This window comes from Asparagus officinalis, chromosome 8 (assembly GCF_001876935.1).
Source record: "Asparagus officinalis chromosome 8, Aspof.V1, whole genome shotgun sequence".
Classification (NCBI taxonomy): Eukaryota; Viridiplantae; Streptophyta; class Magnoliopsida; order Asparagales; family Asparagaceae; genus Asparagus; species Asparagus officinalis.
In genome coordinates, this window is record NC_033801.1 from 7,541,020 (window position 1) to 7,566,239 (window position 25,220).

General features: G+C 34.7%; 1 long non-coding RNA gene across 2 annotated transcripts; it reads left to right on the plus strand.

Annotated features, from left to right (window-relative positions):
* Positions 15,164 to 24,014, plus strand: LOC109820442. 2 transcript variants are annotated; one of them, XR_002241853.1, is made up of 6 exons: positions 15,164 to 15,289; positions 15,384 to 15,437; positions 15,585 to 15,646; positions 18,297 to 18,386; positions 19,317 to 19,421; positions 23,657 to 24,014. It is a non-coding gene; the product is annotated as an uncharacterized LOC109820442 (long non-coding RNA). The 2 variants fall into 2 exon arrangements; XR_002241852.1 differs by lacking the exon at positions 23,657 to 24,014 and having other exon boundaries at positions 19,317 to 20,084.

Below are 25,220 nucleotides of genomic sequence, written 5' to 3' on the forward strand. Positions count from 1 at the left end.
AACTCATCAGTGTAGGAGAAACACTACAAAGAAGATTTGGGTGATGAAAAAGCCTGTTGTCCAAGGTGATAAACAGGAAGTTAATGAGGCATGTTCAAGTCAGAACCAAAAATCTGATGCTGAAAGTTCTCTGGCGGTTAATGATATCCTAGAAGTGAGAAAACAAGCTCAGCAGTGGAAGCATATGCAAGATGTTGTTGGTTTACAGCATGGCACATATGAAGCTGAAAAAGGGAAAGTTGCTGAGGTTTCTCTGGCTGATAGAACTGTCCTGGAAGTAAGAAAACATGCACAGCTAGAGAAACATGCACAAGATGCACATATTTCTGGTGAAAATGTTTTTGATTCCTTACAACATACATATGAAGCTGGGAAGGTGAAAGACAAGGGTCATATGCAACAGGTGCCTGGGGGGCTTGCTGCTCTCTTTGCTGGCAAACAGGGAATTGGATTTACTAGTGTGTCTGGTTCTCGTGCTGCAAAAAGAGCCTTTATCAATAACTCTGATACACCTATTCAATCCTCACACTTCTCAATTTTAGATCATCAGACCTGTGAATTGGATCCCTCCAATACTGATAGAGGAGGGGATGGAGGATTAACTCAATAAATGCATTTGGCAATTTGGAATATTAGAGGGTTTAACAAACCCTCTAAACATGGGATAGTTAAAAAATTTATCCAGGATCATAATATCTCCTTTTTGGCTCTGTTAGAAACTAAACTGGCTGGTGATGGTAAAATTCAGACTATTGGAAATAAGATTGCCAAAGATTGGAAGTGGATAGCTAATACAAATATGACAAGAACTGCCAGGATATGGATTTTATGGGACAATGAGATTATTTCTACACAAGTCATTAAAATCTCTGAGCAATATTTGACCTGTGAGATTAAGTCTAAAGATGGGAAATTATTTTGCTTGTTTACTGCAGTTTATGCCCTTAATCATATTGAGGGTAGAAAAGCTTTATGGGAAGAATTATTGGCTTTTAAGAGTAATGTTGATATCCCCTGGGTTGTGGGTGGTGATTTCAATGCTATTATTAATGGTGAAGAGAAAGCTGGAGGTTCTCAAGTTACTGATGCTGAGACTCAAGATTTTCAGAATTTTATTGCCTCTAGCCAACTGCTGCATATCAAAACAACTGGTCTCTTTTTTACCTGGAGTAACAAACAGGAGTCTTCTTCTAGAGTCTGGAGTAGACTTGACAGAATTCTGGTCAATGAGGATTGGATTAATAAGTACACTGCCAGTCAAGTTGAATTTTTGATTCCCCTTTGCTCTGATCACTCTCCAGGTCTTATAACTGTGGGTGATAACAATGTTGAGGGAAAGAAAACATTCAAATTCTTTAACATGTGGACTAAGCATCCTGATTTTTTGTCTTTGGTAAATTCAGTGTGGAATCAAGAGATCAGGGGCTATAACATGTTCAGGTTTTACTCTAAACTAAAGAAGCTTAAGCCTGCTCTCAAGGAACTTAATCAATCTCATTTTATGCATATCAGTCAACAAGTTCTAAGAGCTAAATCTGAGCTATGTGATATCCAATTGAGGCTCAGTGCAAATTTGTTTAATTCTGACCTGATATTAAAGGAGAAGGAATGTGTCAAGAAGTACACTAAGTTGATTGATTGTGAAAGCTCCTTCTACAGTCAAAAAGCTAACATAAATTGGAGATTGCATGCTGATAAGAGCACTCATTTCTTCCACTCAGTTATGAATGCTAAAAGGCACAAAAACAGGATTTTATCTTTACATACTGAAGATGGTGCAAGAATTTCTGATACTCCTGACATTATATCAGAATTTGTTCATTACTTTAAGGATTTGTTGGGGACTGCAAGGCCTACTTCTCCTCCTGATCCTGCAGTGATCTTAAAGGGCCCTATCTTAACTTCAGATCAGTGTAGTGACCTTTGTTCTCCTGTTACCAGAGATGAGATTAAGCATGCATTATTCTCAATGTCTGACACCAAAGCTCCTGGCCCTGATGGTTACAATGCCTCTTTTTTCAAGGCTGCTTGGAGTATTATAAATGAGGACTTATTCCTTGCTATTGAGGAGTTTTTCCACTCAGGTAAGCTGTTAGGCACTCTTAACACAACAGCTATTACATTGGTTCCAAAGATTCAGAATCCCAGCTCTACATCTGATTTTAGGCCCATCTCATGCTGTAATATTACATATAAAATTATCACAAAGATAATTGCAAACAGGGTCAAAAAAGTCCTGGGGTATCTTGTTAATGAAGCACAAAGTGCTTTTGTGAAGGGGAGACTTATTTCCAGCAACTTTTTGTTAGCTCATGATCTAATCAAACACTATGGGAGGAAGCATAATTCCCCAAGAGCTATATTAAACATTGACTTGAAAAAGGCTTTTGATACAATTAGTTGGGAGTTTATCAAGGCTATGCTTACTGGCCTGGGATTTCCTAGCATTATGATCAATTGGATCATGGAGTGTATAACTACACCAAAATTCTCAATAGCAATTAATGGAGGATTGCATGGCTATTTTCAGGGGGCTAGGGGTTTAAGGCAAGGGGATCCCCTCTCCCCTTACCTATTTGTCATTGGTATGGAGTATTTGTCAAGGAGTCTAAGTGCTTTGAAGGAGGACAGACAGTTTAAATTTCATCCGAAGTGTTCAAAACTGAATATTACTCATCTGATATTTGCGGATGATTTGCTTCTATTTAGCAAAGCTGATTTATACTCAGTGGCCAAAATCTATCAGTGCTTTCAAAATTTCAGTCTGGTTTCTGGTCTGGATGCAAACCTAAGTAAATGCTCTGTTTATCTATCTGGGATTGAGGAGGGCATAAAGGCTCAAATTTGCAGCTATTTGAACTTTTCAGAGGGTGTTCTGCCTATGAAGTATCTTGGTTTACCATTGAGTACAAAGAGGTTATCTTATATTGATTGTTCTTCATTGATTGGAAAAATTCAGGACAAATTTCAGTTTTGGCAGCAGAACAGAAAACTGTCGTATGCTGGTAGACTTCAACTTATCAAATCAGTCATTCTTGGTATCCAAATTTTTTGGATTAGCAATTATGTCTTGCCAATCAAAGTATTAGAGAGGATTGATAAGCTATGCTCTGACTTTCTATGGGGTAAAAAGATTCATTTAGTTGCATGGAATACAATCTGTCAGGAGAAAAGACAGGGTGGTTTAGGCCTATTTTCTGCAAAACATTGGAATCAAGCTGCTGCTGCAAAATTATTATGGATGATTCATCTTAAAAAAGATATTTTGTGGGTTAAATGGATCCATGAGAACTATCTGCAAACCTGTAATCTTTGGGAGGCTAAAAGTAGAGTGAATGACTCTTGGATGTGGAAACAACTCCTCAGGGTAAGGGACATGCTGTTGAATAAGTTTGGAAGCTTTGCATCTCTGAAAAATGCAATTGATGACTGCTGTTGCAATAATAAAATCCAGCAATCTGCAGTTTACAGCAAACTGCATTCTGCTGTAACTCCAGTGCGCTGGTATGAGACTGTTTGGGATAATTTTAACTATCCTAAACACTCATTTACTATCTGGCTAGCTTGCAATTCAAGACTTCTTACCAAGGATAGGCTATGCAGACTGGGGATTTTAAATCCTAATCAAAACTGCTGTGTTCTGTGTTCTGGTTATCAGCTAGAAACAATTAGCCATCTGTTTTTTGATTGTCAGTTTTCGGTGGAAATCTGGAATGGAGTTATGGACTGGTTGAATTTTAAATGGAGGTCTTGTGATTGGAACATGATCATTGGTTGGTATTCAAACAACTTAAAAGGAAAGGGTTCCAAGAAGAAGTTAAAGAGGCTCGCGCTTGCTGACACAACTTATATGATCTAGCAGGAACGCAACTTAAGGATTTTCCAGAACAAAATGAGGAGCTCGCTGCAAGTTCTTCATAATATCAAACTGTCAATATATACCAAAGTATTACATGAGAGTACAAATGTTCATATGAGGAATCTCATTTTGTAAGTTGGTTCTTTTGAGTTTTGATTACCAGGGAATGTCTGGTTTTTGATATGTTACACAATGTCCATATTGGAAATGAATAAAGTTCAGTTCATTTACCAAAAAAAAAAAAGTTTAATCCCAGCTTAACCATCCAAAAGGACTAATTAGGTCAGAGGACTAGCAAACTCATTACAAGGGATAAAGTTTGTTAACCCCTCATTTAGAGGGGATAACAAGTCCGCTTAAAGAAGAGGATTAAGAGTTACTCTGTCTAAAAATAATAAATAAAATTTTATAAAAGAACATACTTTAGGGTACTTAACCTTCTTAATCCTGTTCCTCAACCCTTCTCTCCTAACTCTTTACCAAATGATATCTATGGTCTACGGAAGTGGAGCTAGATACTATGTTGGAGATCCTTTGTCACCCCAAACTTTTAAAGGTAATATCTCATGGAATTAAATAAAAATAATAGTGTTTTCCAAGAAAAATAAAAGAAAGATCCTTAGATCTACAAGATTTGTAGGTTTAACAAGATTGTAAAGATATATATGCATTGCTAATCGTTCATATAATTAATTAACATTTTGAATTGCTGAAATCATTTCATTTCATTTATCAAAAGTATTATTTCTGTGCTCGCACAAATTGTTTCGTTATCTTTGGTTTATATTGTTAGATCTACATAAAACTTGAGATCTAAAACCATATAGCCATGATTAATTCGAAGAGATTAACAAGAATCATAAAGGAGCGGAAGCTTATACCTGAATCCATTGCTTGAACTTGAGATGGGTTTTAATCTTCTAACCTTAGGGTTCCTCTAAATCCGAATTTCTCTTACTAGATGGGGGTGTAGAGAATTAGAGAATGTAACCCTAGGTTAGGGACCATAATCCCTTATTTATAGATGTTGTACATTTATAATTTGCCCCCTCAATAAATTACAATTACAATCTGGTATCTGCACATATAACCCCATGACTTATTTTAATACCCAATTAACCCAAATTAATTGATCACTTTAGTGGGTTATCCTGAAAGATAGCAATACACATTGATTAATCATATGTGCCCACAATTAGATTTATTAGATTAAATCCAACAATCTCCCACTTGGGCACCATATGATTCCTTAAATTGTGTATAACCTTATGAGCTCAAAATTGGCTATCACTGAAAAGGTATTTCCGAACAATCTCGTCCATTGACTATATCAATATAGGATCAAAGCGGCCTTCGTCACATTTATCGTGACTCGACCCATCAATGGTCACATATACCAATACAATCAAACGACATAGATCAATCATGGATGTGCAGCATGAAAATTACATGCAATGTGATCAGTACATGTCTATTTTCAACTGGTCCTCCTTAGTGAGGTCAAAACCAAACATAATGTAACAGAGTGTCTTAACTGAATACTTTATTCTGATCAGACAATACAACCAAATATAAAGCACCACAAATACAAACTCCCACTAAAACATAATATCCTCAAATAATACCACACCCATATGAGCAGTATGCTCATGAAAGACCTTGGGTGATAATCCCTTAGTAAGAGGATCAGCTATCATGGAGTTTGTCCCAATGTGCTCTATAGATATTTGTCCAATCTGTACCCTTTCTTTCATAACCAGGAACTTAATGTCAATATGTTTTGACTTAGTTGAGCTCCTGTTGTTATTGGAAAATCCTGGTATTTTGATGTTCTACACAATTTACACATTTGGAAAATGAATAAAATTTATTTCATTGACCAAAATTTTTTTTTTACTTGGATTTCCAATCATCAAATTACAATATCAGCCAACACCAATAGCAATTTATCACACCAAACGATATCACTTGGTTCGTTACGAGCTAAACCGGCCGGAAAAATGGGCAACCTCACTAGCCGTATTCTGAAGCGCAGAGAAGTGTTCACATCAAAACACGAGATCTTCCAATGTCCGCTGCAAGCAAAGCCAGCTGATGGTAAGGCATCTTTCGCTTAGGAGCTTACAAATAGCGTGGGCAGAATCATATTCAAATACCACCCTCTCTTTTTGCAATTGTATCGTGTAAAATCCATCCATAATCACAATTTATTTTGATGACACTCAAGCCTAGTTCACTCCACTCTCCCCCTACATATTAACTTGCAGTTTATATGAGAAGTGCTAATCTTTTTTTTTTTTTTTATAGATGCATCCTCTATAGTTATCTGGTATCCATTTAGTCCGATGCATGGATATTGGACTCACAAAAGTCTAACGTGAGATTTTATTCCGTGTTAGAAGCACTTAAACATATGTGATAATATTTTGACTCACGACTCAGTGGTTACGCATTTCTGTCTCATTAGTATTCCTACTTTGTGCATGAGCCCTTGCAACCCCATAATCTAATCACAAATTAGAAAGTTTTCTAAGCGATGTGGATTACTCCCAACAAATTCGCATGTTTAATTTTCATGACACGCATCTTTTTCTATCAATTTTAATTTGATTGTCTTTCCTTTTTGGAAGATAGGAGGCCAGTGATCCCTAACATTTCCTTATGGAATGAAATTAGTAGATTTTTCTGATAATAGAGTTGCCCTACTTAATGCAATAGACATTCTCACTTGGCACCCTAACATGAACATGAATAAAGAATTTATCCAACGGTTGATTCATGAGTTATAACTCGTAATCTCTTGAATTTTAGCCTTCATAGAATCATTTGCAAATGGCTCAAAACGACTAAAACGGCCAAAAATCGTGCATTATAGCACATGGAATCATAAATTGTGGCATTTGTAAAATTATTTCGCAATGAGTTAGAATGAAAAAAAGGCGACAAATTACGGGTTACAGCTCATGAAATCCTGAAGTTTGACCTTTAAAAAACTATTAGCCTATGGGTCGAAATGACTGTATATTGCCAAATATTATGAGTTATAGCTCCTAAAATCGTAAATTTTAGCATCCCATGAAAATATTTGCTAATGGCTTGTATTGACAAAAAACAGCCAAAAATCATAGAATATAGCTTATGAAATATAGAATTTTGGCCTCCATAAAATATTTTATGTTGGTAGAAATAATTAAAAATGGCCACATATTGTGGAATGTAGCTTATGATAGCATAAATTTTGGATGTGTTGGTAGAAATAATTAAAAATGGCCACATATTGTGGAATGTAGCTTATGATAGCATAAATTTTGGATGAAAATTATTTAGCAATGGGTTAGAATCACATATTGTGGAATGTAGCTTATGATAGCATAAATTTTGGATGAAAATTATTTAGCAATGGGTTAGAATGAACAAAATTTTCGAAAAATTATGCGTTAAGCTCGTAAAGTCATGAATTTTGACCTCCATAAAGTTAGTTGCCAATGGGTCGAAAAGAATAAAAGTTGTTAGAAATCGTGTGTTATAGCTTATGAAATCGTAAAATCTGGCATCCGTGAAAGTATTTACAATATGCGGAATAGATAAGGATGCCCACAAATCGTGGGTTATAGCTTATGGCATCCGTGAAAGTATTTACAATATGCGGAATAGATAAGGATGCCCACAAATCGTGGGTTATAGCTTATAAAATCTTAAATTTTGGCCTTTTGTGAAATTAGTTGCCAATGACTCAGAATGACTAAACTAGCGAGAAATCGTTTGTTACAACTTATAAAATCGTGAATTTTTGCATCTGCCAAATTATTTGTCCATGGGTCGGAACAAATTAAAATGCCCACAAATCATGGGTTATAACTCATGAAATCTTAAATTTTGGCTGTTGAAAAATTATTAGCCTATTTGTCGCAATGACTAAAAATTGTTAAATATCGTGAGCTATAGCTCATGAAATTGTGAATTTTGATGTCCAATAAACATATATGCTAATGGCTAGTAATGACTACAAATAGTGAAAAATCATAGATTATAGCTCATAAAATGTTGAATTTTGACCTCCATAAAAATATTTTCCTACAGATAGAAACAACTAAAACTGGCAACAGATTATGGTTTATAACTTATAAAATTATGAATTTTGTACATTAAAAATTATTTGGTAGTGGATTAGATCGAATGAAATTACCAGAAACTATGTGTTATAGCTCATGAAATCGTGAGTTATGGCCACCGAGAAGCTATTTGCCAATGGATTAAAAAGAATAAAAAAGACAGAAATAATGTATTATAGCTCATGAAATAATGTATTTTGGTATCTGTGAAATTATTTGGCAATGGACAGAAAGGATAAAAATGACCACAAACCATAGATTATAGCTCAACTTGAATTTTGGCCTCCGCAGAATTACTTGCCAATGACTCAAAATGACAAAAATTGACCAGAAATAGTGTATTACAGCTAAGATTATCGATAGCGGATAGCGTCGTATAGCGGTGAGGTATCGCTAAGACTACTTGGGGCTATTGAGGCAAAATAGCTATAAAAAGCGCAAAGTCAAATAACGGTCTAATTGAGATATGTATAAATATTAAAAAATAAAAAAATTAAAGAAATTTCTAGAAAATCTAAAAGTACATTTGATAATTTAAAGAGATCATAAACATGAAATAGATATGTAATCGTCACATAACACCGAAGACGACTGAAGGAGTCAAAGAGTCGTCATCTTCGAGAAAATGAGCTAAGCGGTGAGAGGACTGCACTAGGAGGAGCTCACGGCAAAAGGAGGTGAGAGAAAGTGCTGAGGGAGGTGCCAGAGGCTATAGGAGGTGGCAGGAGTATGCGGGAAATTAGGGGAGGTGGTGAGATGTAGTGGTTGCTGGTCGAGTTTAATTTAAAAAAATAAACCTCAAATCGTTTTTAAATAGTGGTCAAAAACGGATTTTGCCTGCAATCACTCTCTATTCACTGCTATGGTGCTATTGGCCACTTTTGCAAGCGAAAAACGCATATTCTGTAATATGTCACCGTTATTGGGTGATAGCATAGCGGGAAGAGATCGCTAGCACTATTCGTGCCGCTATTGGGGGGGCTATTTACCGCTATTTATAACAGTGGTCACAGCTCATTAAATCGTGAAATTTTGCATCCACCAAATTATTTTGTAATGGGTTGAAGTGAACAAAAATGGCCACAACTAGTGGTTTAGCTCATGAAGTTGTGAGTTTTGGCCTACATTTAGTTCTTTGTCAGTGCATCAAAAATGAATGAAAATGGTTAGAAATCATGTGTTATAGCTCATGAAATCTTAAATTTTTATATATGCCAAATTATTTCACAATGGGTCGGAATGAAAAAAATAGCCACAAATTGTGGGTTATAACTTATAAAACTTCTAAATTTTGGCCCGGGTAAAATTATTTTCCTATGGATCCGAATGACAAATATGGCCAAACATCATGAACTATACCTCCTAAAATCATGAATTTTGGCCTCTGTGAAGATATTTGATAATGGCTCGTAACGACTAAAAATAACAAAAAAATAGTTTATAGCTCATGAAATCTTAAATTTTAACCTCCATAAAATTATTTTCTAACGCATAGAAATAACAGAAATGGCTACGAATCATGGATAGATCATGAGGTCGTGAATTTTAAACACTAAAAATTATTTGGCAATGGATCAGAATCAATAAAAATGGCCAGAAGTAATGTGTGCTCATGAATTGTGAACTTTTGGCCTCCGCAAAATTATTTGGCAATGGCTCGGAACAAATTAAAATGTTTAAAAATCATGTGTTACAACTTATGAAATTGTGAAATTTGACATCTTTAAAATGTTTTGGTCATGGGTAGAACAAATAAAAATGACCAAAAATCATGGATTATAGCTCATGATATCTTGAGTTTTGGCCCCCATAGAATTATTTGACAATGACTCGGAATCACTAAAGATAGCCAAAAATCATGTGCTAAGCTCATGTCCTTGTGAATTTTAGCATCTATACAATTATTTGGCAATGGATAGAAATGAATAAAAATAGCCACAAATTATGGGTTATGGCTCATGAAATTATAAAGTTTTGTTGATGGAAAATTATTTGCATATTATGAATTTTGGCTGATGGAAAATTATGTACCTACGGGTTGAAATGACTAAATGTAGCTAACAATCAAGCAGTGTAACTAAACATCATGCAGTGTGACTAATGCCTCGCAATGACTAAAAATGGCCAAAAATCATGGATTATAACTCATGATATTCTAAATTTTAGCCTCTATGAAATTATTTTATTATGAGTAGAAATAATTAAAAATGGGTGTAGATCGTGGATTATAGCCCATGAGTTCTTCACTTTTGGACACTAAGAGTTATCTGGCAATGGTTTAGAATGAATAAAAATGGCATGAATTTGTGAGTTATACCTCATGAAATCCTGAATTTTTCCCTTTGTAGAATTATTTATAAATGGCTTGGAATGACTAAAATGGCTAGAAACTGTGTGTTATAGTTCATGAAATCTTGAATTTTGACATTCATGAAATTATTTGACAAGAGGATAGAATGAATAAAAATAGTCGCAAATCATGGTTTATAGATCATGAAATCCTAAATTTGGGTCTTCAAAATATTATTTTCCTATGAGTAGAAATGACTAAAAATTACCAAAAATCATGGGTTGTATTCGATTCAGATATGGCTCTAATATGATACTTACCATATCCATATCCACTTCCCCATCTCGGATACTACGGATATACCTTTGTAAGAAAAGTTCATATCTATATTAACTAAAATCGGATACAGATACGGATATACATGTGGATATATAAGCAGATATGCATGTAGATATAAAACGGATATGAGAAAACTAGATGGCATTGAAAAATATAGTTCATGTGATACAAAAAAGTTCATTAATATGTTCATTATATCTGAAAAGCTAAGATTAAATATCTTGATTATCAAAATTAACCTCAAATGTATAATCTAAGGACTAAACTATCTTAACACTATGACTGATATATTTTTGAATATTTTGGATACAGATTTAGATATTTCACTACAAAACCATATTCTAACTATATCCCATCGGTTATACATTTGAGTAACCATATTCGTATCCTAACGAATATGGTTACATATATTTCCTCAGATACAGTTATAAGTTAGAACCTTTAGTTATAGTTCATGAAATTATGAATTTTAGTATCCATGAATGATATTTTGTTAATGGCTCAAAACGACTAAAATGGCCAAAATCCTGATGCAATCTTGAATTTTAGCGTACATAAATTGTTTTTCTGTGGTAAAAAAAACTAAAGATCCCACAATGGGTCTGAATGAATAAAAATGGCCAAAGATAGTGTTTTATAGCTCAAGAATCATGACTTTTACCCTCTGCGAAATAATCTGCTAATAAGTCAAAATGAATACAAATGGTAAGAAATTGTGCGTTATATTTTAGGAAATTGGGCATTTTGGTACTCGTGAAATTATTTGGCTATGGGCAGAACAGATAAAGATGGTCACAAATCATTGATTATAGCTCATGAAATCTTAAATTTTGACATCTGCAGAATTATTTACCAATTGGTTTGGATAACTAAAAATGACCAAAAATCATGTGCTATAACTCATGTAATCATGAATTTTAGCCTCAATAAAAAGTAATGGTAGAAATGAATAGAAATAGCCACAAATAGTTGGTTATAGCTCATAAAATCGTGAATTTTGGCTGACGCATATTTATCTGCCTTAGGGTCAAAATGACTAAATATAGCTAAAATTATTGGTTACAACTCATGAAATCATGAATTTTAGACTCCATGAAATTATCTGCTAAAGGCTTGCATGATTAAAAATGACAAAAAATTACAGATTATAGCTCATGACATTCTAAATTTTGGTCCCCACAAAATTATTTTATTATGGATAGAAATAACTAAAATTGGTTGTAAATCGTGGATTATAGAAATCTTGAATTTTGGATACTGACAATTATCTAGCAATGGGTTAGTAGAAATAAAAATAGCCTAAATTGGTCAGTTATGGCTCATGATATCATAAATTTTGGTTCCCGTCGAATTATTTGCAAATGGCTTGGAGTGACTAAAAAAAGGGTAGAAACCCTGCGTTATAGCTCATGAAATCATAAATTTTAGTATCCGTGAAATTATCTAGCAAGGGTCGGAAAGAACACAAATTGTGGATTATAACTTATGAAATCCTAAATTTTTGGCCTTCAAAAAATTATTTGCCTATTAGTCAAAATAACTAAAAAAATACCAAAAAATCGTGATTTATAGCTCATGAAATTATGAATTTTGGCATCCATGAATAGTATTTTCTATTGGCTCGCAACAACTAAAAATGGCAAAAGATCCTCTTGAAATCCAAAATTTTAGCATACATGAAATTATTTTCCTGTGGGTAGAAACAACTGAAAATGACACAGATCGTGGATTATAACTCATAAAATTATAAATTTTTGACACTGAAAATTATTTAGTCAGATCGAATAAAATTGCCAGAAATTGTGTATTATAGCTCTTGAAGTGGTGAATTTTGGTCTCTACAAAGCCATTTGCCAGTGGGTCAGAATGAAGAAAATGGCCAGAAATCGTGTGTTATAGCTTATGAAATCATAAGTTTTAGCATCTGTAAGATTATTTAGCAATGGATGGAATGGATAAAAATGGCTACAAATCATGGGTCATAAGATTTGAATTTTAGCTTCCATAAAATTATTTGACAGTGGCTCCGAATGACTAAAAATAACCAGAAATTATGTGATGTAGCTCATGAAATCATGATTTTTGGCCTCTCCGGAATTATTTGGCAATGAGTAGTAATGAATTAAAATTGTCACATATCATGAGTTATGAAAGCACCCTAATGCCACTAGGAAAGAACCCTAGAGGGGGGTGAATAGGGTTTATGCTAATCTAATCCGATTTATACCAATTTAAAAATTTTACTAACAAATATATCCTAGCACAAGAGATATGAACAATATATGTGCAAGGATATACAAATATCACAAGGGTAAACAAACTAAACTAGATACTGGGCAAAATTAACGTAAGCAAGACGATATAAACAATAAGCACGAATATAAATGAATGCTAATGACAAACGCAAACAAACGATATGATCACGGAGTTCGGTCCCCACGACCTACGTCTCCGCTCCTCACCTCGAGGAGATCTCCACTATCATAACCGGGTTTTCTATGCTCACGCTCACCCGAATAACATTTATACCTCACACTCGGTTTTCTAATTTAACGAAAACTTTACAATCCATACTCTTGCAATCACACTCTACACCCTCTAAGTGTTGGTCTCTAGCCCGTGTCTCCCACAAGTGTTAGGAATTACAACCTACCTCTAGGCATTACCACCTACCCTACTCCTCTTGGGACGACCCCGTCTCTCACCACACACTTCTCTCGGTGTACAAGTGTATTACAAAGTGTATCTCACAATGAAGCTCTCAATACAATGATTGTTCTCTAAACAAGGTGAGAACTCAATTAAGCTCAACTCAATTTTACAAACTCACAACCCCAAATATACTATGTATAAAAATACTAAAAGCTCAATATGGGTGTGTGTAACAAAGAGATAAATCAATACTAAACTCAATGTAATTCTAGCCACACCTGAATGCTTCGCTCGCCCGCACGAGCCAAGCACGCATGCATGGAGTTCGCTCACATGAACTCCGCATGCCAACAAACACCAGCTCACACATTGGAGGGGCCCGCCAGCCGACCCCGCCTGTTCGCCAAGTTTGCTTGCAAGCTCGCCAGAGCATTCATACAACTCTCGAGCTCGTCCGTAGCTTTGCCAGCATCGCCTGAGCAATGCAAGCGGGCTGCTTGCTTGTGCGAGTGGGCCTACCCACTTCCCACATCCTAGGTGATGATTGGACATGGCTCTCACCTCCCCTATAGTGGTCACATCCCATAGCTAGGGGAGGGCATGGTCCTCCTCACCTGCTAGTGGTCAAATCCCACAAATCAATGGATGGCTCATGCCATCCCTTGCCTATTTAAAGCCTCCTTCAACCAACATGAAAGAGGTTGGATGGAGGCTGGAGATTTGGAGACTCAAGGCTCTTCAAACAGAGACCTCCATATGGCTCACCTGCTTAGTAGAACATTCCTAGCCCCTTGCTCGGATTGTTGAAGCAGACTCAATCTGAACCCTCAGATTTGAGGCTCGTCAGCTCTTTGCAAACTCTTTCATCGTATCTCTCTCCAAGCTCGCGACTTTTCAAGCTCGGGTATAGTCGAACTCAATCGTTTCGGAGCCTCTACTGCGTACTAAAGCTCTAACCGTAACTTCGATCGGATCATCCATGGGAAGCAAACTCGACGTGAGCATCAAGGGAGGCGTCCTACCGCTGCCAACAAACCCACGTTAAACAAGGAGGGCCATTCCCTCCTCCTCTGTTGAAAAACATTAACCATTATTTTGTAATAAGCCATTCTTATAAATACAAACAGGCCCCTCGAGCGGGAGGTCAATCTGTTACGCACCGACAATAGGTTTTCACTAGCGTAGATTGTGTCATGCTCGACGGATATCACAAAGCCATGCTTCAGAATCTCTCGACGAAGGCTTTGATAGACTCTCCCTTCCTTTTTTAGTGAGAAGAAGGGTAGGGACGGAGACTTCAGTGTCGTCTTCGAAGAATCTAGCTAGGAAGAACCTCTCTAGATCCACCCACTTCTAAATAGATCCAGTAGGAAGTTTCATAAACCATTCAAAGGTAACCCCCTTGAGGGTGCCAATAAACAAACGAGTCAATATGGCATCGTTTGATATCACATCTCTAGTCTATAACTTGAAGTAGTAGATATGTTAGTTCGGTGACCCTGTTGTTGGGTCCTTTTGTTTTGATGATGATTAACAAATAATTTATAACTAATATTGTTTGTCTAGTATTTGTGTTTTGTATTTATTCTTGGCAAACAATATGTTAGAGATTGGATGGAATTGCACCATTCACGATCATATCCAATGGAGGTTAGCGGAAATAGTGGAGTGAAGGAATGGAATTCATGTTGAAGATCCAAGTTCAAGCTTCATCCGCAAGTGTACCAAGATAGAGCTTTGTTGAAGATCACAAGCTTGGGTATATTTAGTTTAGGTTTTTATATTATATGTGTTAAGTACTCTAAGCTCAATCATATACGCACACATTTTATTGGTTATATATATATATATATATATATATATATATATATATATATATATATCCAAATTACCCTTCAACCAATGTAAATATACCCGTGTTATCCCTTATAATCGATCGATACACAGAATTCATCATAATCAGAAATGAAAAGCCTTAAACTTATCGTAACGCACCGCCTCTGCCATCATCTCCACAGCTCTTAGATTCTGACAACGGTAAGGATTGAGTTTCTTCTTCTTCTTCTTCACCCCGCTACACAAAACCCTAGCTATTTGTTCTAATTTTGCCCTAATTCTCGATTTCCTGCAGTTTCAAGCGACGAGGGTTTCAATATTCGAAGGGCAGTTGGAGCGAGATTAGAAAGTAAGTGGAATCTCGATCTTTCCATTTCTCAGTTAGAGCAGTTCTTTTAAACTAATCCTGCACTTTTCTACTCTTATTATTGATTATTGATCTTATTGATTCGTTCATCAACTTTTTCCTTTCCCATTTAATTCATGCGCTCAACAGGATTTTGGTGAATAAGATCACGTCCCCTTCAAAGACCTCAGCTGGGATCTTGCTTCGCCAAGGTACCATCTTTAAATTCAGTGCTTTTTGCCAAATTTTGCCGTTTTCCCTCTATTTTGTTAATGAGTACCATCTTTAAATTCAGTGCTTTTTGCCAAATTTTGCCGTTTTCCCTCTATTTTGTTAATGAGTTTTTCTCCAAAATCGAAACTTTGATATGGATCACTCTTCTTTTTTCTGTTAATTGTTATTTTTGTTTTTTTGTACTTATGTTCTTATTTGAGTTGTTTTTTAATCAAATGGTTGCTAATTTAGGAATTCTCATGTGTCTAGATGATTATGCATTTTTTATGTTATATTGTTGTATACATGATGCAAAATGAAATGCATTAGAAATTCATTTGTTAGGAGTATGAAACAAAATTATGCAACATTGTCAATCTATAGAAATGTATTGGATCTACTGCTGTTATGTTGGTTATAGAGTTAAAAGAACACTTGACAAAGAAAACTTTCATATCTCGGAACAAGGACAGGCTAAGACAATGTACGTGGGCCGAACCATGGATTTTATCAGTTCCAAGCAAGCATTAATAGCGCAAGCTGTAGTTTGGTGTGCACATATTTATACATGGACACCAATTTGCTTTGAGTGGCTTTGAGGGTTTGTCCATCAATGGTTGTCTGCTACCTGGCAATGCAATTCTCCTATATTAGGTCCGAATGCTGTTTCGATTGCTTGTTTTCACAAAAAGCGGGTTATGTCAAGTTTTGTATAATGTAATGATAGCCGTTCAACAATATTTTGGAGAGGACGATTCTGACTCGCTCCAAATTTGAGTTTGGCATTCCTCTTGAGATTTGGACTCATTTTTTGCATTTGACTTGAGAAAAAAAATCAAAGGTATAAACATTTGTGATTAGGAATTTGATTCTCTGTGCACCTAGACATAGTGGAGAGGAGGCTTTGAGGGTTTATCCATTAATGGTTGTCTGCTACCTGGAAATGCAATTCTCCCAGATTAGGTCTGAATGCTGTTTCGATTGATTGTTTTCACAAAAAGCGGGTTATGCCAAGTTTTGTATAATGTAACGATAGCCATTCATCAATATTTTGGAGAGGACGATTCTGACTCTCTCCAAATGTGAGTTTGACATTCCTCTTGAGAACTGGACTCATTTTTTGCATTTGGCCTGAGAAAAAATCGAAGGTATAAACATTTGTGATTAGGAATTTGATTCTTCGTGCACCTAGACGTAGTGGAGAAGATTTGTGTCAGTTGCTTCTTTATCTGTGAGTTAAAGCTTTGTGTCGTTTAACTCCATTACAAGATCAATGGAAAAGCATATTCTTAGGTCCGTGAATGACCCCTATGAAATTTCTTCATTTTTCTAGTTATCTTTATGTTTTCATATCAGATTATGAAAATATAACTGTTGAGAGCTTGCCATCAATGCAAGGATGAAAGCTTTTCTGTGGATATATAGTTGTCTACCTTAGTTTTATGTGGTAATTAGAATTGAAAAAAATCATGTCACTTATTGATAGTGTAACATAATGAGAACTGAATCGTATTTGAATATTTTTTAGATTTACCATCAGTTTTATGTGAAAATGTTAGAAGAAAAAATTAATATCAGTTTTACATGAACATGTCAGAAGAAAAAAAAAGTAGACGATCAGTTTTTGTTTTAAAAGTAGCTATTCCATGACGTAGTTGTTTATGTACTTGAAATATATATGTGTGTGTGATTGTAAAACTTATTATATCCGGATGTATTATACTTTTCTATCATCAATCTTGCACAACTTATTTTGAGAGAGCTTTGGCAAAAGCATAGAATTCACACATAATGAACTGCATTCAACCACACCTAGGCTTACATAACTTGAATTATGAAGATATTTTTCCCACACATGACGAAGAGATGTTCACAACCCTCAATTTCTACTCCCTCAGTTGGTGATGGAAAAAAAAGACAACAGAGGCTGAAGGGGAAATCAAAATTTGAATTTATGTAGCTTACATGACACACTCAATAGCTTGCATGCAGATTCCAGTCATCGTAGCCTCTGGCCCATAAACCTGCAGCAAAAAATTCCCAAATTTCAATTAGTTAGGCATCCAGCAGGAAAGTCAGACAAAATGACCTAAATTTTGATTTCTCAGCTAAATTAGATCTATTTTACACCAGAACTCAACTGAACATGACCTGTAAAATATCAAATGATTGTTCGATTTTGGTGCTTTACCCTTTAGTGTGTTGTGTGCTATTCTAAATAGGAGTATACTAAACTGTTTTGAACCTGTTCTTTTATTCTCTTTTCTTCTCAATATAGCTTCTTTTTACTCAAATGAAAATCGACATATGACAAGTTTGATAAGCAACTCCCTGACCAAGCAATTCCTTCATGCAAGCTAATATAACTAATTTATCATGATAAGGACTCTTATCGAAATACATCAATAGAGACAAACTTCTCCAAAATGTTAGATTTGAAATTACTAACATTAGCATTATCTCTCTTTGAAATGTTGTTTCACTTATTTTAGTTGTCCTTATTTAGTCTACATGTTATAATTATTCGTGTATCCAACTTCTATTAGTGATTGGACTTGCCTTCTGGTAGTTTTGTTACTTTATATGTTTGATTAACTGTTAGTTTGAATCACTTTTCTTTTCTACATATTTTTAATCTATTGAATGTAGGCATATAACATACAATTGTATTGAACACAGCACTGGGACTTGTTTGGCCAAAAGATGTACGTAGATTGTGAAATTTTTGAAATTACTTATGTGAGTAATTCTCCACCTTCAATGTACATGATATATAGGTCCTTCTGTTGCTCATTCCAATGAAATGAATCTTGTGAACTTGTAGAAGAAAACTGGACAAACCAACGTAAGACAAAGTCTGTTATCTTCACAAATAGTTCTGTAATAATTTTGATTCACTTCAATTATTTTTTATGTCATAGGGATGCTTGAAAAGTTATGTTGAGCATCCAACATCTTGCAATGGACTTGTTATGATTTTTAGTTATGCTGGTCATCAAACATTGTAGGAATACTGTTTGGATCAGCAAACCAAGGTTAAAAACTACAACTTCTCGTAGGTTCTATGATCAATTAGAATCAGCTTACTAAATTTCAGATATAATCAAGCATAAGTATGATCTATTTTTCTTTTATTTGCTAATGATACCACCGAAGCTCTTTTATAATTTAAGAAATTCCATCTCTATGCTTGTTTGCCTCCTCTTTCAAGAAATTTACAACCTGTTGTTGCTTTCAGATGTTGTAAAGTGCAATTACATAATATCTAGGGTATGCTGCTGGCTAAACTTCTATCTGACCAAACATATTGTAACCTTATGGTTAATATAGTATGCTGTGATTACTTATTAACCATGAAATCAGCTTATAAGTGAATTTCTGATATAACCAAGCATGAATATGCTCTTTTTTTCTATTGTTTGCTAATGACACAAGCAAAGCACTTTTAATTCAAGAAATTCCATGCATATCTATGCTTGGATGCATCCTCTTTCTGTGGTTTCATTGGTTGCAGCGCAAGCACACTATTTCAAGTTCAAAAAGGCTTTGTCATCTAATTTAAGTTGATCATGCTCTTTCGATCAAAGAACTCCGTGTTAGTTGCATTCCTTTATGATCATTTCTTTTCATTTTCATTTAGATACTCTTGTTTTTTCTTTCAACTTCTAGGTATGCAAATTAAAACTATGAGATTTCAAGGGTGCCCTGGTTGATGCTGAATTTGCATTGCGAGAAAGAGACGGGTATGACAAAGCATACTTTCGCCAGGGTCAGGTTAGTGTCCTTATCTTTGCAACCTTTATATGTTAATGTACCTATAACCATAACTTCTTTACATTCTGAGTAGGAGGGATTAATCATGTGTTAATAGCATTTTCTCCTTAAAATTGAATTGTGGCAGATTCAATAGTCAATTATAGGCTTCTACCAAATTATGTTATTAGAGAGAGAAAACATTATGGGATGATGAACAAATCTAGCAAGCATCATTCATCAATGACATGACATAATAACTGTAATTTATTTATAGTTGCAGGTTGCTTATTAATAATCATGAATGTTGGATAGCATATTAACATTAATAAGTGTATTTATGAGGAAAATAATATCATATTAACTTGGCATTTTAATTTTTATTCAATATTCAATTTAAAACTTGACAACTCCCCAATCTGAATCCAAACAAGACTCAAAAGCGCATCCAAATCATGTGGGACCCATCAGTGTATTCAGAGTAGTCGACAAAGAGGTCTGACAATTTGTGGCTCAATATGAGCCACCGGTGGGTAGCTTTCAATACAACTAACTTCACATATATCTCATCTAATCAACATAGATAATGGGATTATGCAATAACAGTGACCTTTTGGTAGTTCTGGAAAGAGAAAAACGGACAACGGTTAATATTATGCATAATTCAGTTTGACCTGCTCAATGTTGGGGCTCCCACAACCATCCTCATACCCAAGATCTCCCTCTGATTATAGACCTATCTCTTGCTGCAACTGTGTCTACAAAGTGATATAAAAAATTATTGCCGCCAGAATCCAGAATGTTATTGGCTATCTGATTAATGATGCTCAGAGTGCATTTGTCAAGGGCAGGCTGATTTCTAACAATATTCTCCTAGCACATGAACTCTTAAAACACTATGGCAGGAAGAATGTCTCTCCAAGGGCTGTCCTTAACATTGATTTGAGGAAGGCATTTGACACTATAAATTGGAATTTTATCAAGGCTATGCTGACAGGTCTGGGATTCCCTGATAATATGGTTACATGGGTGATGGAATTCCCTAATAATATGGTTACATGGGTGATGGAATGCATTTCTACCTCCAAGTTCTCCTTGTCACTTAATGGCTCTTTACATGGCGACTTTGAGGGAGCTAGAGGACTGAGGCAAGGAGATCCATTGTCTCCCTATTTGTTTGTGCTTGGTATGGAGTATCTATCCAGAAAACTCAAATTTCTCAGCACAGACAGACTGTTTAAATACCATCCAAAATGTGCTAAGATGGGTATTACTCACTTGGTTTTTGCTGATGATCTACTGCTCTTTTGTAGAGCTGACATGGATTCTATAGCCAAAATTAATAACTGTCTTCAAGAGTTTAGTAAAGTATCTGGATTGGAGGCTAATTCTTGAAAAAGCTCTGTCCTCTTGAGTGGAATTGATGATATTTCTAAAGATCTGATATGCTCATACCTAAATTTTCCAGAGGGTTCTTTACCTATGAGATACTTATGAGTGCCATTGGTCTCAAAAAGGCTCTCTTACCTGGATTGTTCATCATTGATCTCAAAAATTCCAGATAAACTTCAAGACTGGCAAAGTAGGAAGAACCTATCTTATGCAGGGAGAATTCAACTTATAAAAACTGTTATCTTGGGTATTCAAACTTACTGGACAAGTAACTATATCTTGCCGATGAAGGTGCTGGAAAAAATTGACATGCTTTGCTCTGCTTTCTTATGGGGAAGCAAAATCCATCTGGTCTCCTGGACAGAAGTCTGTAAGGATAAGAAGCTAGGAGGTCTGGGGTTATTCTCCTCCAAATTATGGAACTATGCTGCAGCAATCAAGATGTTATGGATGATACACTCTAAAAAAGATCTCTTGTGGATAAAATGGGTGCATGGAAATTACTTAAAACAACAGGAGATTTGGCAAGTTCAACCGAGAAAAAGTGATTCATGGATGTGGAGACAAATCCTAAGGGTGAGGGATTTGGTGTTGAGGAGGTTTGGGAATGTGTATAACCTCTATAGAATCATTGCTAACTGTCACAATAATGAGACAATGAAAATCTCATCTGTTTATAATGCCATATCTCAATCTGCAGCAGCTGTACCCTGGGCGAACACAGTTTGGGGGGGATTGCATTATCCAAAGCATTCGATGATTCTATGGCTTGCTACTTTGTCAAAGCTTCTGACTAAGGATAGGTTGTGTCGCATGGGTATATTGGAAGACAACCAGTGTGTGCTCTGTGCTGATTCTGTAAGTCATCAAGAATCTAGAAATCACTTGTTCTTTGAATGCCAGTTCTCTTCCTATGTATGGAACAATTTGATGGCATGACTGAAGTTTTTGTGGAGATCCTGCTGCTGGAATCAGGTATTGCGATGGTACAACAACAATTTGAGGGGGCTTGGATTCAAGAAGAAACTGAAGAGGATGATGTTATCTAGAGCTGTGTATTGGATATGGAAGGAGAGAAATCTGAGAATTTTTTAACAAAAAGCCCGTAGCCCTGATCTACTTATCAAGGAAATAAAGATTTCATTACTTTCAAAGGTTCTTAATGAAGATGTTCCTGAGTACTTGAGGGAAGAAATAGCAAAATTGTAAATTGTTAGAGAGTCTGCAGTTCCTTGGTTGCCAGATAGGTTTCTGGTAGTTCTTGTTGCACTCCTATTTCAAAATTTGGTGATGAATAAAGTTTATTTCATTGACCAAAAAAAAACATCCTCATACTCTTCGTGCTGGTACCTATATGCTTCTTATTTTTTCTGTAATGTAGACAATTTAGCATCAATTAACTGTAGTCTGATTGTACTTGTATCCTCTATGTAATAGGTTTGAGCAAGGTTCCTGGAAAAAGCAAAGAATGGTATCTTTATTGATCCTTAGTTCCAAATAACACTTTGCGTTATGAATCCATCATAGGTTATTTGGTTCCAGGGGTTGGTTGATATATATTTAGCTTATCTTCTAATAGTTTTAAGTTTTGGATGAAGTTAGTTAAGATTGATATACTTGTCGGCTCTCAACTCATCATCTTTCTGCTGTTCATGTAATTTTTCATGACTAATATACGAATTTCAAAAGGAAAAAATAAAAAAATAAAAAAAAGAACCAACTTTTGTAGCATCCATCGAGACAACCAAAAACAGTAAGTAAACTACCATTAACAAAACGAACTTGTATAGAGTTGTAGTACAAAAAGTTAGTGTAGAACTTTTAAGGAATAGCTTAAGTGTTACTGAAAAAGAATTAGCATAAGTTTTACTTCTAATCATTTATTTGGTATTTGTAAACAATTATGTAAAAAAAAATTCCTTCAGTCTAATGTAATATTAGTTAAGTTGACGAAAAGGTTATTTGTTAATATTTATATAGTTGTTACCTTTACAAAGTTCATAAGTACTTAAATATTCAATTTAAGCCAAATGATGGTGATATGTCTTCATAAATTTTAATTTTTTTAATTTCTTGAGCATGTTTCTACCATACTAATGTGTTGTGATCTCTCTTAAAAATATGTGTTTGTTTGAATGAAAAATAAAGGAGGAACATGCTGCTGTGAACAAGAAGGTAAGTGAAATTATGAGGCCATTTGACTGCATCTTCAATTACTTGAGGAATTTTTATAATATCTGTGTGAGTGGCATACATTTTGTTTACTCTTGATTGCATAATTTTTAACTTCAGCTCAATTAGCACTCTTCATCTTGTTAAACATTAAATTTAGACGTCATAAAAAGTATACAGAGATATTTATTAGCTATTTAAAATTGATAGTGGTAATAGGATAACAGAGAAAGATGCAAGTGAAGGAATTTGAAACATCTATATTCTTATTATTAAGAAATAATTATCCAACAAAATTTATGCACGCGCAACATGTTCTCTATGACTAAATCTGAGCATATACAAAACACGCACAAAAGATTTACAAATAAGGTATTGCTTGATTTTAATAAGCAATTTAATAGATCAACGCATGTTTAGAAATTATTTGCAAATTATTAGTTTTGAGATGATACTGAATGTAGAGTAATTATTCAAAGCATACATTAAATATGACACATAAACTAATATCTGAAACATTAAACATCAAACATGTTATTTTCAAACCGATAATTAAGTCAAGGATGCAGTTTACACTCTTACTACTCTCTATGCATTGTAATAATAATATAACATTCAGACTTATCTTCCCTTGTGCTTATAATTGTTTGATTTCTTGAGCCTTACCCTGTTTATTTTACTATACATTGCAGGAGCGGTTGAAGAAGCTAAATTAAGAACATGGAAAAGTACGAATTGGCAACATCACTGTGGATATGGTGCTCATCTCAACAAATTATGGATATGTAAATTTTATGTTTCCCATGTGGCCGTGTGGGCAACACACCTATTACTGACACATAGCCGATAGCGTCTGGATAACGTTAATTGATCTCAAGTCGTTGAATTTTGATAGATTATAGGTGGAATGAGAGGAATGACTAGATTATTGTGGGAAACATCATTACTTGATCCTAATGACATGAGTTTAATTGTAACATATGCTATGTATTGAAGACAAGTGCATTTTTTTTTAAAATATTGCCAAAATAATAAAAATTTGATACAACATCAGCAGAGTTTTGGTGTGCTTCCTTCTAGAATGTCTGAGACTAGACAAAATATTTAAATAGATGACGCAACGTTTATATTTTCAGAGTATTCAATTTAGGGGGTTTTCTATCCCTGAATGTCAAAAAGTATTACCTGCTGCCAGCGATGGGAAGGATCCATTGCCCGAGGGTCCTGTGTGGCTTCTTTTGACTGGAAAGATAATTATTAACTTGCTTCTATTATTATCACTAGGACATTTTTCATGTATTTTCCCTAATTATTACCGGTGTTTGTTTGCCATTTTTGGTGCTGTTTTACATGATATCCTATTGTGTACGGAGAAAGATGCAATAGTAGAATGCACCTTAATCAAGGTAAATTCTCGAATGTTTTATATTAATTTACTTATTTATTGTTAATGCTAACTTTCGTAATTACCCCTACAAAGTGTAATTAGTGTAAATAAAACGCATATTAGAAGCTTATGTGTCAAGATAAAAAAAAATGTGGTAAATAGAATAAAGAATGAGGGGTAATTTAGAAAATGTGGTTTTCATATATGAATAATAAAGTTATTCAGTATTGAGTTGCTTTATTAAATCTTTTGTGTGTTTTTTGTGTATGTTGATATTAAGTCAAAGATAACAGGTTGTGTGTATAGTATTACCCAATAAATCACTAAATGTAATTTCATTGTTCAAATGATGAGATTTTAGCTTATGTCTATATGTTTCATCCATTACTTACATTCAATAATTTAATAACAAACATTTCCCTAAATAAAATTATAAACTTAAAATAAATAATAAAAAATTTACCACGTGCATTGCACGTGCAATCTAACTAGTATATGTGTGTGTGTGTGTGTGTGTGTGTGTGTGTGTGTGTGTGTGTGTGTGTGTTTTGGTTTTATAGTTTTCAAGTTTATACAAAAATGATTTTGTGAAAATATTGTTTTATTAGTTTATAGACTTAACAATCATAACATAATAACATACATCTTTTATTAAGTCTATGAAATCAGTTTATGAAGTTTTAAAACATGGTGTAGTCAAAATGTCAAAACAAGTATGTTTCGTTTTATCATGTCTACAATTATTTCCTAAAGTTTTACATTTTTTGGATTTTGTTTGCCATTTTTAAAGACAGTTTAAAAATCAATTTTAATATTTAAAACATGCTGATAACCTGTTAACAGTCGACTAGTAAGTCGACTGATGACAT